The sequence below is a fragment of the Artemia sp. Qi Xiang Cuo genome, chromosome 15 (assembly GCF_049724085.1).
Source record: "Artemia sp. Qi Xiang Cuo chromosome 15, ASM4972408v1, whole genome shotgun sequence".
In the NCBI taxonomy this organism is placed as follows: Eukaryota; Metazoa; Arthropoda; class Branchiopoda; order Anostraca; family Artemiidae; genus Artemia; species Artemia sp. Qi Xiang Cuo.
Genome location: NC_142808.1, coordinates 38,862,664 through 38,875,424, shown reverse-complemented (window position 1 = coordinate 38,875,424; position 12,761 = coordinate 38,862,664). Strand labels below are relative to the sequence as shown.

General features: G+C 35.4%; 1 protein-coding gene across 4 annotated transcripts in view; it reads left to right on the top strand.

Moving 5' to 3' along the window:
* Nucleotides 1-12,761, top strand: part of LOC148943665 (zwei Ig domain protein zig-8-like) — a 314,535-nt gene that overhangs the window by 232,601 nt on the left and 69,173 nt on the right. The window lies entirely within an intron of this gene.

The following is a 12,761-nucleotide window of genomic DNA, read 5'->3' as shown; positions in this document are numbered from 1 at the left end:
ATCCCTCCTTCAAAATACCAGCAATTACATTACTAAATTATTTGTAGTACCCTTTTGGCTCTTCAAATTTCAAAGAAAACCTAAAAAAAATGAATATAATATTTTCAAACTAGTATCACTGTATCAATTTTTTTCAAAGTAGCTAAATTGTTCTAAACATACAATTCTCTCTCTCTCTCTCTCTCTCTCTCTCTCTCTCTCTCTCTCTCTCTCTCTCTCTCTCTCTCTCTCTCTCTCTCTCTCTCTCTCTCTCTCTCTCTCTCTCTCTCTCTCTCTCTCTCTCTCCACATTCGACTCAAGCATTCCACATAACTTTGAGTCCGAACGTTTACCATACGGATCTTGACTTGATTTTGCCTCTTTTTTTTATCACGCATACATGCCAGCAATTGTCAAACAGTTCGTTTTCTGATACAAATAGCTACACCAAAAGAACCAGATTTTAATGCTGATTTCAAATATATAAGTTTCATCAAGTTTAGTCCTACCTATCAAAAGTCACGCTCCTGAGAAAATTTGGCTGATTTTCGAAAAAAGGGGAAAAGACCCCATAAAAATTATAGAAACTTAATGAAAATCACACCATCATATTTCGCGTATCAGAGAACCCTACTGTAGAGGTTTCAAGCTTTTATCTACAAAAATGTGGAATTTTGGATTTTTTGCCAGAAGAAAGATCTCGGGTGGGTTTTTTTTTTTTTTTTTTTTTTTTTTTCCAGGGGTGATCGTATCGACCCAGTGGTCCTAGAATATCGTGGGAGGGCTCATTGGAATGGAAATTAAAAGTTCTAGTGCTCTTTTTAAGTGAAAAACAAAATGGAGGGCAACTAGGCCCCCTCCCACGCTCATTTTTTTCCAAAGTCACCCGATCAAAATTTTGAGATAGCCATTTTGTTCAGCATGTTCGAAAACATTACTAGTATGTCTTTTAGGATGACTTAATCCCCCAAAGTTCCCAGAGGGAGGGCTGAAAGCTCTGAACTTTACCCAATGTTAACATATAGTATTGGTTATTGGGGAGTATACAGACGTTTTCAGGGCAGATTTTCCTGGTAGGGGGGGGGGGTCGGGGGTTATGTGGGAGGATCTTTCCATGAAGGAAGTTTTCATGGGGGAAGGAAAATTGCTATGAAGGGGACGCCGGACTTCCGAGCATTATTTTAAAAAAGATCAGAAATTAAATTTAAAAAAAAAAGTTTTTCAACTGCAACAGCAGCAACATCAAAACTTTAAACGAAGAGAAAATATTACATATATGATTGGGTTCACCCCCTAGTCAATACCTCGCTCTTTAAGCCAAAAAATTTTTAGTACTTTCATAAGAGCTATTTATTCTAATTAACGGCCTTTGTGATTAAGCGGTCATTTTTAAAGAATTGGAACAAAATTCGAACTATAGCTTAAAGAGCAGGGTATTGACTAGGGGTGAACCCCCTAATATACGTATTAAAAATATATGAATATAGAAGTTCGTTACGTAAGTTAATTCGTAAGTTACGTATATTTATTACTAATAAACACGTTCGTAAATAAAATTAAGCAAGTTTCGAGATAGCCATTTAACCAAATAAAAGTAAATTAATATGCAAATTTTGTTTTAACTAATCATGTACGGTGAGCCAAGATCAAAACCAGCATTTTTTTAAAAACGTTCAAAAATTAAATAAAAAAACAAGTTTTTTTAACTGAAAGAAAGGAGCGACATTAAAACTTAAACCTAAGATAAAGTATTCCGTATATGAAAGGGGCTTTCCCCTCCTCAAAGCCTCTCTCTTTAAGAAAATGTTTTAAGTTATCAAAACAATGTTTTTTTTAAAAAATGAAAAAATTTATCGAAAATAGCGAGGCGTTGAGGAGGGGACCGCCCCTCTCATATATGGAACAGTTTCTGTTCGTTTTAAGTTTTAATGTCGCTCCTTACTTTCAGTTAAAAAAACTTGTTTTTTTTTATTTAATAACTAATAAACACAACACATTGCTTCTCAATTTATCAAACAATTCGTGGTAGCGAAATGTAAGTAAGGAGCGACCCGGCTCAATAATAAGCGGAACTCTAAAAAACGAAATTTTTATACCAATAGATACATCAAAAGAATCAGATTTTATGCTGATTTCAAATAAAAAAGTAAATTAATGTCAAATGATGAAATAAGTTTCATCAAGTTTAGTCCTACTCACCAAAAGTTACGAGCCGGAGAATATTTGCCTTACTTTTTAAAAAAGAGGGAATCTCCCCCTAAAAGTGATAGAATCTTAATAAAAATCACATCATTAGATTCAGTGTATGAAAGAACCCTACTGTAGAGGTTTCAAGCTCCTATCTGCAAAAATGTGTCATTTTGTATTTTTTCCAGAAGAAAGTTCGCGGATGCATGTTTATTTGTTTTTTTGTTGTTTTTTTTTCCAGGGGTGATTGCATCGACCCAGTGGTCCTACAATATTGCAGGAGGGCTCATTCGAATGGAAATTAAAATTTCTAGTGCCTTTTAAAGTGACCAAAAAATTGGAGGGCAACTGGGCCCCCTGCCCTCGCACATTTTTTCCCACAAGTCAACCGATCAAAATTTTGAGATATCATTTTATTTAGCGAAGTCGAAAAATCTAAGTACTATGTCTTTCAGGATGACTTGATTCCCAAAGTCCCCGGGGGAAGGGCTGGAAGTTAAAAGCTTCGCCCATTGTTTATATATAGCATTAGTTATTGTGAAGTATGCAGACGTTTTCAGGGGTATTTTTTCTGGTAGGGAGGTCAGGCGGAGGGGTTACGTGGGAGGATTTTCTATGGAGGGATTTTCCATGGGAGAAGGGAATTTTCCATGAAGGTGCCGCCAGATTTCCCAGCATTATTTAAAAAACGATCAGAATGAAATAAACAAAAAGAAGTTTTTTCAACTGAAAGTAAGGAGCAATATTAATACTCAAAACGAACAGAAATTACTACGTATATGAAGTTCGCCCCATTGACAATACCTCGTTCTTTATGCTAAAGTTTTTTTTAGTACTTTAAAAAGAGGTATCTATTCTAATTAAACGGCCATTGTGATTCAAGGGTCATTCTTAAAGAATTGGAACAAACTGCGAACTTCATCGTAAATAGCGAGGTATTGCCGAGGGGTCGAACACCCTCATATACGTAATAATTTCAGTTCGTTTTAAGTTTTAATGTTGCTCCTTACTTTCAGTTGAAAAAATGCGTTTTTTATTTAATCTTGTACTTCGAATGATAGCTTCAGAGTTTTCTCCTTTTCTTCTACAGAAGTTGTTTTTATTCCTCAGTTTCTAATATTTCCAACAGTCATATGGGGGGTAGTTCGAGCGGCATTAAATCAGCTCGTGTATCAGTCCTTCAAGCATTTCATCTTCATATATTGGACAAGTTGGCACTTGGGTTCTCAACATGCGACTAACTCTGTCATCATGCAGTACCCTAACTCCTTCTGTTCGTAGCTAAACGACAACTCACTCAGATTTTTGGAAGGTAACAAAAAGTCAATGTTCCTTTTCTCTAGTTCTATAATCTGGTTCTTCCTAACATCTGAAAACGGTTTGCGGTGCTGTCCTTAGTTACTCCTTTCCCGATTTAGTTCTTGGTATTCCTAATTACTTTGATTGCCTCAGATCATAAGGCTAACAATCCACTGTAGGGGAGTGCCGGAACTTTTTTCTCAATTTTTTTTTTTTTTTTTTACCTTTCCTTTTACATCTTCATGCAACAGTTGGAGCATCATATTGGAGCATCATATTGCAGTTGATGGCTCCTCTTTAACCAAAAATTTATAAATTAAGGAAAAGCGAAAGACATATTTCTGTGACATATTTCTACCTAATTCGACAGGGAAATACAATATTTTCGTCCTTAAATTTTCAACTTTATCTGCCGAAAAATATCTCCAGATGGCTTATTCGATCTGTCTTGCAACGTCTTCAGGTAATGCGAGAACAGGAGTAGTGTAAAATAACAGCTTGGGACAATATATTGTATTGATACACAGAGCCCTATTGAACATTATTTTTAAAAAGACTTTTCTGGGTTTGCTTAATATCCCGACTATTTTATTCACTTTTTTTTCACAGATTTTTTTTTGTGTTCATCAAATTTTTAAAGGCCAATTCCATGAAAATTACTTTTATCCCATTCCCCCTGTTCTTGTGTTCCAGAGTTTGGCCCTGGAATATAGAGGGGAAAATTCAAATCTACCGAAAACTGCTGGGGATTGAAGGGATGTCTTTCTTCAGAAAAGTATAGACTACGCCAAAGATTTCTTAGAATCCAGTCTTATAGACATATGGACAACTTCCATCTGTAGATACACTACGAAGGAGATAACATGTAGAAAAAAAAACTGTAAAAGTATAAACCATTTAGGATTTCGGCTAGAAAACATCAGACACAAGTCAATATCATTAAATATTGAAAAGCAACCTCTTAGCAACCAGTAAACTAATGATGTTAAGCAATTTCAACTCCTTCTACATAATTTTTCTAAGATTGTTTTTCGTAACCAGGAAAATTTTCAGTTGTCTTTGAACATTTATCAGGTTAATTGTATCCTAGCAACAATCTATAATTACATACAGCTATTTTCAAACAGAGACACGTTCCTTAAGCTTTACAATACATTTACCTTTCCAAAAATAACACACCACCCCTTCATGTCTAAAAATTACTAAACAAGGAAAATTAGAAAGAATTAAGCTTGGCTATGGATTCAGGACTTTTTTGATAATTAAATTAAAAAACAAGTTTTTTCAACTGAAGGTAATGAACAATATCAACACTTAAAACTAACAGAAATTATTACGTACATGACGAGGGTTGTCCCCTCCTCAATACCTCGCTCATCGGGCTAAAGCTTTTTAGTTAAAAAAAAACAACCTCTTAGTGTTCTAATTAGACTTCAGGATTCGTTCATAAGAAATTAGGAGAATGTTTGAAATTAAAAGTCAAACATAAGCGTAAAGAGCAAAGTATTTAATATTACTTCCAAAATTTAACTTAATAATCGTTAATGCTTTTGCACTCAATATTTTTATGATGTTGTGTATTCTCTTGTATAGGGTATTTATTCTCTTGTAGGACAAAAAAATTACCTTAATGAATGGGCACCTCCAAAAATATAAACAGTAAAAAGTTATATATTTTTGGATTCTATATAAATTAAATATAAAAAAAACTAGTTTTTTCAACTGAAAGTAAGAAGCAACATTAAAACTTAAAACGAACAGGAATTATTACGTATATGAAGGGGGTTGCCCCCTCCTCAACACCTCGCTCTTTATGCTTTTTTTAAAGCGTCCTATTGTTCTAATTAAACGGCCCTTATGTTTATGAAGTCATTCTTAAAGAATTAGGACAAAATTAAAACTTTAGCGTAAAGAGCGAGGTGTTGAGGAGATGGGCAACACCCTTCATTTATGTAATAATTTCTGTTCGTTTTAAGTGCTTTAAAAAGAATTTTGTATAAGAATTCTGGTGAATCTCCGCAGTGTATAATTTCCCCTGACAGGTTTACTCCCTGGAAACTTCCTTCCCCATGGAAAATTCCCCCGTGGAAAACCCCCAGCTTAAAATTTGCCCCCCCCCCCAAGCCAAAAATGTATATGCATCCCAATAAAAAATACTATGCGTAACTAATGGACAAATTTTATAACTTAAAGACCGTTCCCCTGGGGCTGTGGGGGGGGGGTCCTGATATACCCAAAGGCATAGTTATTGGGTCTTTTAACTATAATGAACAAAATGGCTATCTCATAATTTTGATAGAATGATTTTTGGGTAAAAAAGGGACGGGGAGGGGGCCTAGCTGCCCTCTAATTTTTCTGGTCACTTAAAAATAGTAGTAGAACTTTTAATTTTCGTTCGAATGAGCCCTCTCCTGATATTGTAGGACCACTGGGTTAATTCGATCACCCCTGGTGAAAACAAACAAACAAACAAAAAAAAACAACACACATCCGTGATCTTTCTTCTGGAGCTTGAAACCTATACAATAGGGTTCTCTGATACGCTGAATCTTATAGTGTGATTTTCATTAAGGATACTAGACTTTTAGGGGGTATTTCCCCCTTTTTTCGAAAATCATGAAAAGTTTCTCAGGCTCGTAACCTTTGATAGGTAATATTAAACTTAATTAACTCTATATATTTGAAATCAGCATAAAAAGCCAATTCTTTTGATATGTCTATTTGAATCAAAATTCCGTTTTTTAGAGTTTCGGTTACTATTGAGCCAGGTCGCTCCTTACTTACAGTTCGTTACCACAAACTGTTTGAAAATGAAGTATATTTTATTATATTACCACTATTATACTGTACTGTATATACTGCTAATTTAGTTAGTGCTTACAAAAGTCGTGTTACAGTCAAATACTCTTTATATTTTTTTCTTGTTTTCCTTCTCAAAAATGTTAGGCTCTAGACATATATTATAAATTGAAAAAAAATAATAAGGATTTTCATTGAGCTACCTATTACTACTGAGCTGCATCGCTCCTTACTTACAGTTCGTTACCACGAATACAGCTATCTGTGAATAGAGAAATGTTTCTTAGGTAGTGTACGTAACCAAAATAAATGAGAAAGCTTATTAACGTATTCAACTGGAAAAAAAACGGAAGAAAACCGGTCCTCCTTCCCAACTGAAAAATAACGAGAATTCAAAAGAAGCTAGAAATAATAAAGCTTTTGCTAGCTAAAGAGTCGAGCGTCATTTATTCTTTGTGATTTAATTGGATTTAAGGCAAGAATGCAAAGTCCTTCAGGTACAAAAAGATTTCTCTAAGGCTTTCCATAAAGGACAAAGAGGCTTCTAAGTAGGAATCTTTTTAGTTCATACCTTCAGGGACGATGAAACATTTCATCTTATGAAAGGAAAACCTTTTTTTTAGAAGTACTGACGCGTAATTAATATTAACAAAAAATCAAGTTTTCCTGACGGAAACAATTAGCAGAATTGAAACTTAAGATATATAGAATTATGCAAAACTAGTGCTTTTACAGCCTTTTTGTTTTTAAAACACTCACGAATTTTTAAGCAGAATTTGTGTCTTATTTTGGCAATTCATGATATTTTATTTATCCTAGAGCATATTGGGAAGACCTTATCAACGGAAAAAATGAAAGAGAATTTAAACTAAAACTAGAATGAAAATTACTCATACTAGAAAATAGCATAAATAGATGAGATAAGGCACAAACACTATACAAAAAAAGAAAAACGATAGGGACTTACATAGAACAAACTATAGTTTTGTTTTAAATATAAATCAAAAATCGGCAATCACAAATAGGCACAAGGCAAAGAAACTGCTATTTAATATTCTGTATATCAGTAGTTTCTTCTGATATGAAATTATATGACATATTATAGTTGTTATTTTCTAAAACAACTTTGAATATTGTAATTACAGGCAACCACAAAACAATAACAGGAAAAGTGCTGTGTCAAATTTTCATATCCGTGGCTAACTTCCTTTTCTTTTGCTTGTTGATAAAGGTTTTGAGGCGTGAAAGCAAAATATTTAAATATTTGATAGTTGTTGCATAACTTTTTTTTCAAACTTCACTTTTATTATTAAAAGCATTACCCGTTCTTACATTTTTCATTTCATTTTCAGTATAAATGCGGTTAAAGTGTGGTAATGTAGTCTGGGAAATTATTTACAATCTCCAATGCCATCTTCTTTTCCAGTACCCTGAACTCCATTCCCATAATCGTACTACAGATATCATTTTGAGTGACTCCGTTCTCCTCATAGCATTAACTAATGGAGCAGGCCTTGTATGAATTAGGCAGTTTGACATGTATTACCTCTAATGTCCCTGACATTTCCATGATAAAGTACAATTTCTGTGATTCCTTAGAACCAATAAACTTACAAAGAGAAGATTCTAATTTTCATAATAATAAAAGAAAGCAGTTTATTTGCATTTCGAAAAATCGATATTCGCCAGAGAATGTCAAGCCAGGATACTTTACGAAAACATTGGACAGTATTACGATTTTTATAATGCATAAGCCTACATCAGGATTGGAAATATACTACTTGCTTCTTGCTAACTTACTTACGTCCATTCTTGGAAGTTGTTGTACGGCCTCTCTCTTCGTTAGGGCGTAGATATTCGTTTTATATACCCTTTGATCTTTTCCGACATGAAGAACACGTGGAAGACGATGAAGTGTCAAGTTATCCTTCCATATTTTTAAGGGGGGAGGCCTTTAAAAATTATCTTTGGATCAACATATCCATTGAACATGGCAAGATTGCAAATTACTCTTTAAAAAATGAATGTTTATAGTGCTTTACCAAAAAAGAGAATTGTTTACTTTTGTGTAATTTGTGTTAATTGTGTAACCTTTGATTTCGATGCTTATGACATAAGGAAGTTGCATTTCACGCAGCACATATTTTTGCCTTCTAAAAACAGCAACAGCTTTTGTTGTTCTTTTTTTAAGATTCTGAGGATGTATCATAAGATGATTCCTTTAATCATCGAATATTTCCATTTTATGCAAACGCAAACTCAACTAAAATGTTAACCAGACTAAAATTCTTATTGACAGAGTACTTAAGAACTGCTATTAAGAAATTTCAACTCAGAATCAGACGCCCTTTTCCATTGATAAAAGTACACAACGGAAAGTCTACACGCTATCTCCTATATCAAATGGAAGATCTAAATTCCCTATCTATGTAAAAACTTTCGGTACTGTTCTATTAGCTGCAACCCACGAGATATATTGAATAGGGAAGAAACTAGTCAAATGGGTTCTTTCAATGGAGAATTGGATTACAAACAGTGGTTTCTCACTGCGTTTACAATAATTAGATTTTAGTTTTTGTGGTTTAGGGGGAAGAAGTTACCTAGGTTAGGTTAGGTTACATATTTAATATATGCTAGGCCTTACCCCGACTCCCTTAATGTGCAAATATATAGCCGTAATTTGTTTCTAAACTATTATATTTTCATCATATTTTGTTTTATTTCATTAGCATTACCCAAATTTCACTTGTCGCGTGGGTTGCAGCTAATAGAACAGTACCAAACTTTCTTATGAAACCACAAAGTCACTAATTTTGAAGATGGGTTCTCCTCATTAAAACTGTTGCACTGTTTCTACAGCCGGAAAGGTTACACCCAAACCTAAGAAACAAATTGAAGATGTATTTTAATATTAATACAAAATATTCTCGTATCACTCTGTAGTCTGTAGGGAGTAAGATTTTCTGCCAAGTACTACTGAACCGTATTCAGTCAAAAGTTGACGCAATAATAAGATATGAACAACATGGGCTTCGACCAGGGAGATCGTGTGCTTATTTGATATTCAGTTTGAGGGCACTCATAGAAGAATCAAACGAATGGCAGACTGAGATTATTGTTGCCTTCATTGACTTTTTGAAAGCGTTCGACTCGGTCCACAGAGACTCACTATGGAAAATACTTCGGTATTATGGATTCCCCAACAAAATTGTTTGTTTTATTGTCAGGCTATACGAAAATCAGTTATGTCCTGTACGGACTGATGATGGGGACCGTACCGAAAGGTTCAGTGTGAAGTCTGGTGTCCGCCAAGGATGTATCCTCTCCCCAGTGTTATTTGCTATTCTCATTAACTATGTACTTCAAATATTTAATTTCAGAGGTGGAATTCAGCTGAACCATAACCGGACATTCAGTGACGGTGATTTTGCTGATGATATAACCGTCCTATCTCATTTAAGAGAGGAGCTACAGAATAATATAGCTCTACTCTCCAGTACGGCCGAGCGAGTTGGTCTGTCAATCATTATACAGAAAACAAAAGCCATGCAAAACATCGTCAATACCCTACCTGCCCCACCCGATTAAAATTAGATCTGATATACTAGAGGAGGTTGAAGAGTTCAAGTACCTTGGTAGTGTTATTAAATAAGATGGTAGCCTTAAGCGGGAGATTACCACACGCATTGTATGCGCAGGAAGTGCCTTCAATAAACTAAGAAATGTGTGGAGGAATCCAGCATACTCCCTAAGGCTGAAGCTCCAGCTTTTCAGAATCAGAATCAGTTTCATCAGTAGTAAAACGGTCACTGCATACTGATGATAGTCACTGCATTTGTGACCGAAACATCTAGTATTTTGTGAAAGTTATCAATGTTTTTGAAATTTATCACTGTCTATTAAAAGGATTTTATCCCTATTTGAACTTTTATTTATCACCATGGAAAGGCAGTGTGGTCTCCGAAATTTATATGTACTAAAACAATGAAGCAGTTTTTAGTTGTTTTTTTTTTTTTAAAGTTAAACACCAATACCATATCAAGGGTGTGGGGGGGGGCTGGGGTTGGTTGGCCCCCTTCGGAAATGCTTGTCCGACTCGTAAAACCGTAACAAAAATACATATAAACAAATGTTTGATGCGTCTTTTAAAGTTTGTTTGGAACCGGGCCCCAAAAAAATAACCCTCCTCGAGACAGAATCCTGGATACGGCTCTGGTAAACACACTGTTTCTATGTGGCTATACTTACCGAATCAGGGTCAAATAAGATTTCTATGTTTAGCATCATCCGTTTATTCCAGAATCTTGTTTGTTTATTTGCTATTAATAACCTGGCTAGGTCTATCGTGGCAATTGTAGACTAGAGTCTTTCTGTTTTGTATGTGACCAAAGATTTTTAATTTTCAAAAACTTGTGATCCGAAAAGACTGTCAAACTTTATCTGAGGGGTCAAATTTCATTCAGGACATAAAGTATTAAGAGGGCCTTGGGGGCATGGGCGAGATAATTTTTATACCTAAAATCTTCGCAAGAATATACTCTATAATTAAATTTTCTTGGCGATCGGACGAACAGTGTTACAATGCATATAGGACACACACAGACAGACACACATTTGATTTTATACCCATAGATTACTGTCGTAAAGTACAAAGGGATTATTTGCTCTAAAGAGCTGGTAAAAATCTCTAATGTTTATAGAAGGGAGTTTTTGTGATTAAGGGAAAATTTGGTGTTTCAGCCAACTAGCAATCAAGTTTGCTCACATTTTCTAGTCTTACTATGACTTTCCGCTAATGATCCTAAGCAGAATTAGCTCTCTGTACTATAGGCAGCGCAGTAGCGCTGCCTAAGTAAAGAACGATGTTAGCACAATGTATTATTTGTATGTATTATTATTTTTTCCTTTAGACCAAGGCACTTCGCATCGAAGGAATTATTGTAAAAGCTTTGAAAAGGGCTCATTCGATTGGAAATTGGAATAGCTTGTGCCCTTTTTAATAGTCGAAAGTGATTGGAAGGCAACTAACACCCCTTCCACGCCCACCGTTTCCCGAAACACATCCAATCAAAATTTAGAGACAGCCATTTTGTTCAGTGTAGTTGATTTCAGATAGAAATTATGTTTTTAAGGAAGACACTCCCTTACAGCCCTTAGGGCAAGGGTTATAAGTTATGCTTCGGGGGCATATAAGGTTTTTATAGAAAGTGTTCTCGTAGAAACTTCAAAAAAGGCTCATTCGATTGGAAATTCAAAGATCTAGTGCCTTTTTTAATAGTCGATAGTGATTGGAGGGCAACAAACCCCCCTCTCACGCCCAGCTTTTCCCCAGACACATTCAATCAAAATTTTGAGATAACCATTTTGTTCAACGTAGTTGAAGTTTCCAGGAATTAGGTCTTTGAGGATAACACTCCCACGAAAGCCTTCAGGGTAAGGGTTGTAAGTTAGGTCCTGGGGGCATATAAGGTTTTTATTGAAATCTTTGTCGTAGAAGCATGAACAAGGGCTCATTCGATTGAAAATTTAAAGGGCTAGTGCCCTTTTTAATAGTCGAAAGTTATTTGGGGCAACTAACCCTCTCTCACGCCCATCTTTTCCCAAAATACTTCAAATCAAAATTTTTAGATAGCCATTTTGTTCAACGTAGTTGAAAGTCTTGGAAATTAGGTTTTTGATGATGATAACCCCCTCAGGGCCCTCGGGGCAAGGGTTGTAAGTTATGCCCTGGGGGCATGTAAGGTTCTTATAGATAGTGATGTTGTAGAAACTTCAAAATAGGCTCATTCGACTGGAAATTAGAAGGGCTTGTGACTTTTTGGATAGTCAAAAGTGATTGGAGGATAACTAACACCCCTCTCACATCCGCCATTTCTCCCAACACATCCAATGAAAATTTTGAGATAGCCATTTTGTTTGACCTATTTAAACAGTCCAGAAATTATGTTTTTGAGAATGACACTCCCCCACAGCCTTCAGGGCAAGGGCTGTAAGTTATGCCATGGGGGTATATAAGGTTTGTTTTTATAGAAAGCGTTGTCGTAGAAAATTCAAAAAGAAATCATTCGATTGGAAATTGAAACGGCCAGTGCCCTTTTTAATAGTCGAAAGTGATTGGGGGGCAAGTAACCCCCTCTCACGCCCACCGTTTCCCCGAACACATCCAATCAAAATTTTGAGATAGCTATTTTGTGCAACGTAGTTGAAAGGTCCGGAAATTTTGTCTTTTAGGATTAAAAAAAGGCTCATTCGATTGGAAATTGAAAGGGCTAGTGCCCTTTTGAATAGTCGGAAGTGATTGGAGAGCAACTAACCCGCCTCTTACGCTTACCATTTTCCACCATTTCCATCTACCAAGCGTGAAACTACCACAAATCAGCGTCGATAAATAGATGAAACCCAAAATGAACAGAAATTACAATAAATAATCGAGTCAAACTCAAAACGAGCAGAAATTAACATGAGTAGGGCTTAAAAACCCTATGCCTTCCCAAGGC